Source organism: Sciurus carolinensis, unplaced genomic scaffold, assembly GCF_902686445.1.
Source record: "Sciurus carolinensis unplaced genomic scaffold, mSciCar1.2, whole genome shotgun sequence".
NCBI classification, from domain to species: domain Eukaryota; kingdom Metazoa; phylum Chordata; class Mammalia; order Rodentia; family Sciuridae; genus Sciurus; species Sciurus carolinensis.
In genome coordinates, this window is record NW_025920236.1 from 80642 (window position 1) to 86027 (window position 5386).

The following is a 5386-nucleotide window of genomic DNA, read 5'->3' on the forward strand; positions in this document are numbered from 1 at the left end:
GGGGTGCTATATTTTATCAAATGCCTTTTCTGCATCTATCAAAATAATCATGTGATTCTTGACTTTATGTCTATTGATATGGAGAATGACATTTATTGATTTCCTGATGTTGAACCAACCTTGCATCCCTGGGATGAAACCCACTTGATCATGTTGCACTATCTTTTTAATATGTTTTTGTATGCGGTTTGCTAAAATTTTGTTGAGAATTTTTGCATTGATGGTCATTAAGGATATTGGTCTGAAATTTTCTTTCCTCGATGTGTCTCTCTCTGGTTTAGGTATCAGGGTGATATTGGCTTCATAGAAAGAGTTTGGGAGGGTTCCCTCCTCTTCTATTTTATGGAATACTTTGAGAAGTATTAGAATGAGCTCTTCTTTAAAGGTTTTGTAGAACTCGGCTGAGAACCCATCTGCTCCCGGACTTTTCTTTCTTGGTAAGCTATTGATGACTGCCTCTATTTCATTACTTGAAATTGGTCTATTTAAATTATGTATGTCCTCCTCGTTCAGTTTAGGCAATTCATATGTCTCTAGAAACCTGTTGATGTCTTCGAAATTTTCTATTTTGTTGGAGTATAGATTTTCAAAATAGCTTCTAATTATGTTTTGTATTTCAGTCGTGTCTGTTGTGATATTTCCTTGTTCATTCCGAATTTTACTGATTTGGGTTTTTTCTCGTCTTCTCTTTGTTAGTGTGGCTAAAGGTTTATCAATTTTGTTTATTTTTTCGAAGAACCAACTATTTATTTTGTCACTTTTTTGTACTGTTTCTTTTGTTTCAATTTCATTGATTTCAGCTCTGAGTTTAACTATTTCCTGTCTTCTACTACTTTTGGTGTAGGTCTGTTCTTCTTTTTCTAGGGCTTTGAGCTGTAGTGTTAGGTTGTTTAATTTTTGAGTTTTACTTCTTTTATAAAATGCGCTCCATGAAATAAATCTTCCTCTAAGTACTGATTTCATAGTGTCCCAGAGATTTTGATATGATGTTTCTTTGTTCTCATTTACCTCTAAGAATTTTTTAATTTCCTTCCTAATATCTTCTGTTATCCATTCATCATATAATAGCATATTGTTTAATCTCCAGGTGTTGGAGTAGTTTCTGTTTTTTACTCTTTCATTTATTTCTAACTTCAATCAATTATGATCTGATAGAAAACAATGTAGGGTCTCTGTCTTCTTGTATTTGCTGACATTAGCTTTTTGGCATAATATATGGTCTATTTTAGAGAAGGATCCATGTGCTGCTGAGAAGAAAGTGTATTCGCTCTTGGTTGGATGGTATATTCCATAAATGTCTGTTAAGTCTAAATTATTGATTGTGTTATTGAGATCTATGGTTTCTTTGTTCAATATTTGTTTGGAAGATCTGTCCAGTGGTGAGAGAGGCATGTTAAAATCACCTAGTATTATTGTGTTATGGTCTATTTGGTTTCTAAAATTGAGAAGGATTTGTTTAACATACATGGATGAGCCACTGTTTGGGGCATAGATGTTTATGATTGTTATATCTTGCTGATTTATGCTTCCCTTAAGCAGTATGAAATGTCCTTCTTTATCCCTTCTGACTAACTTTGCCTTGAAGTCCACATTATCTGAAATGAGGATGGATACTCCAGCTTTTTTGCTGAGCCCATGTGCATGGTATGTTTTTCCCCATCCTTTCACCTTTAGTCTATGGGTATCTCTTTCTATGAGGTGAGTCTCTTGCAGGCAACATATTGTTGGATCTTTCTTTTTAATCCAATCTGTCAGTCTATGTCTTTTGATTGATGAATTCAGGCCATTAACATTCAGGGTTATTATTGAGATATGACTTGTATTCCTGGTCATTTGGTTCATATTTTAAATTTTATTTATTTATTTATTTATTTATTTATTTATTTTTTGACACACCTTGGTTCCTCCTTTATTTGACAGTTCCTTTAGGGTAATTCCTCCCTTTGCTGATATGCTTCTTTGTTTTTTATCTCTTCCTCATGAAATACTTTGCTGAGAATGTTCTGTAATGCTGGCTTTCTTTTTGTAAATTCTTTTAGCTTTTGTTTATCATGGAATGATTTTATTTCATCATCAAATTTGAAGGTAAGTTTTGCTGGGTATATGATTCTTGGTTGGTATCCATTTTCTTTCAGAGGTTGAAAAATGTTGTTCCAGGCCCTTCTAGCTTTTAGGGTCTTGATTGAAAAATATGCTGATATCCATATTGGTTTCCCCCTGAATGTAATTTGGTTCTTTTCTCTCACAGCCTTTAAAATTCTGTCTTTATTTTGTATGTTAGGTATTTTCATTATAATGTGCCTTGGTGTGGGTCTGTTGTAATTTTGTGTATTTGGAGTCCGATAAGCCTCTTGTACTTGATTTTCCATTTCATTCTTCAGATTTGGGAATTTTTTTGATATTATTTCATTGAATAGATTATTCATTCCTTTGGTTTGTTTCTCTAAGCCTTCCTCAATCCCAATAATTCTCATATTTGGCCTTTTTATGATATCCCATAGTTCTTGCAGATTCTGTTCATGATTTCTTACCATCTTCTCTGTTTGTTCAACTTTGCTTTCGAGGTTAAATATTTTGTCTTCAATATCTGAAGTTCTGTCTTCCAGGTGTTCTATTCTATTGGTTATGCTTTCTATGGAGTTCTTAATTTGGTTTATAGTTTCCTTCATTTCAAGGATTTCTGTTTGTTTTTTTTTACAATATCTCTAACTCTTTATTGAAATGATCTTTTGCTTCCTGAATTTGCTCTGTTAACTGTCGATTGGTGCGATCATTCAATGCCTGCATTTGCTCTTTCATCTCATCGTTTGCTTCCCTAATCATTTTAATTATGTACATTCTGAACTCCCTTTCTGTCATTTCTTCTGCCATGCTGTCATTGGATTTTATTGATGTAACATCTAGATTTGTTTGGGGCATTTTCTTTCCTTGTTTTCTCATATTGTTCAGGAATCAGTGGGTCATTAAGATATAGTAGATTTCCTCTATCGACTTATAATGTCCCTGAAGATTGCTAGTATATCCTCTCTTATCCTTCAGTAGCCTGAAGTCTTGGAGGAAGTTGATAATGCGGAGCTCCATGAAGAAGCTGACTCTCTAGGGGTGGTGACCCTCAGGTGGTGTACATTCCCTGCTAGTGGGCAGAGGTGCCTCCACTTGTTGACCAATGGTCATCCAATGGGGAACTAGGCTGTGGACTGTGGCAAGTCCTGTTTGTACCTGTGGTTTTACCATCCCTGTGGGAAAACCTCACCCGGCAGGGAAGACTCACTCGGTGGGGAGGTCTTGCTGGTCAGTTTCCCTCCTAGAGGTTCCCCTCAATCTACAACTACCACCTGGGCTGGGCTATCTTCCTCTGCAATGTTCCCAGGGGCCCGGACCTACCTCCTGGGCCTGGGAGCCTCACCCTTCACAGGCGAGTCTCCTTAGGCTGCCCCTCCTCAGAGAAGCTACCCGCAGTCCTGGAAATTTCGCTCCACCCCTAGGTGTGTCTCTGTCCGGCTCTTCCAGCAAGAAGTCACCTAGGTCCTGGGACCCTGCTCTGCACCTAATCACCTGGCTATGCGGCCCCTCCCCTGAGCCACCACCTGGAGCCCTGTACAATAGCTCCGATACCCAGAGACCCACCACACACCTCCTCCTCCGGACAGTGGCCAGGTTTCCGATGCAGTCACTAGGAGCCCAAGCAATTCACTTTGCGTCTCCTCCCGCCAACCGCCCGTAGCCCTAGGCAGTCACTCCAAGTCCAAGTGACCTGCCCTGTTCCTCCTCCTCCTCCTTGGGGTAGCCCCCCGGGTGTTCAGGATCGGTGGCTCCGAGACCAAGTGACCCACCACGCCGCTCCTCCTGGCAGGCCACTGGTGTTCAGGAGCGGTCGCTTTTAGTTCAATCAACTCACCACTCACCTCCTCTGACAACCGCCTGTGGCTCTGATGCAGTCACTCCTAGACCAAGCGACCCACTGCGCTTCTCCTCTTCCTCCGGGCAACCCTCTGGTGTTCAGGAGCACTTGTTCTGAGTTCAAACAGCTCGCCACGCAGCTCCTCCTCTGGCAACCGCCTGTGGCTCTGATGCACTCACTCCTAGACCAAGCGACCCGCTGCCCTCCTCCTCTTCCTCCGGGCAACCCCCTGTGTTCAGAAGTGGTCGTTCTGGGTCTAAACAGCTCGCCACGCAGCTCCTCCTCATGCAGCCGCCCGGAGCCCCAGTGTTGCTCCGAGTCCAAGCGCTGTGCTGAGCTGCCTCCTCTACGATGTTCCCAGTGTCCGTGTTTACCGCTCCAGTGGGGGGAGGGGCGTCTTGCCGAGCAACTCTAGTTCACAAAGTTCCCTGCGTTCCGGGGCTACCGCCCCCTCCTGGACGCCTCCCCAATGGGAGAGACTCACCCAGCAGCTTTGAGTTGGTCCCAAGTCTCTCACTATCTCCTCTTTTGAATCTTGCGTCCTGGAGCAACGTGAAATGCAGCCACCCTCTAGTCCGCCATCTTGAAAAACCCTGGGTTCTTTATTCAATTTTTGTTTGGACGATCTATCCAGTGGTGAGAGAGGTGTGTTAAAATTGCCTAGTATTATTGTGTTGTGGTCTATTTGATTTCTGGAATTGAGAAGGATCTGTTTGATGTATGTGGATGAGCTAATATTCAGGGCATAGATATTTATGATTGTTATGTCTTGCTGATTTATGCTTCCCTTAAGCAGCATGTAATGTCCTTCTTTATCCCTTCTGACTAGTTTTGGCTTGAAGTCCACATTATCTGAAATGAGGATGGATACTCCTGCTTTTTTGCTGTGTCCGTGTGCTTGGTATGTTTTTCCCCATCCTTTCACCTTTATCTATGGGTATCTCTTTCTATGAGATGAGTCTCTTGCAGGCAGCATATTGTTGGATTTTTCTTTTTAATCCAATCTGTCAGTCTATGTCTTTTGATTGATGAGTTCAGGCCATTAACGTTCAGGGTTATTATTGTGATATGATTTGTATTCCCAGTCATTTGACTCATATTTGTTTTTTGACATGATTTGGTTTCTCATTTATTTGGCTATTCCTTTATGCTAGCACCTCCTGTTGCTGATTTGCATCGTTGTTTTTCATCTCTTCCTCATGGAATATTTTGCTGAGAATGTTCTGTAATGCTGGCTTTCTTTTTGTAAATTCCTTTAGCTTTTGTTTATCATGGAAGGATCTTATTTCGTTGTCAAATTTGAAGGTAAGTTTTGCTGGGTGTAAGATTCTTGGTTGGCATCCATTTTCTTTCAGGGCTTGGTAAATGTTGTTCCAGGCCCTTCTAGCTTTTAGGGTCTGGATTGAAAAATCTGCTGATATTCTTATTGGTTTCCCTCTGAATGTAATTTGATTCTTTTCTCTTGTGGCCTTTAAAATTCTGTCT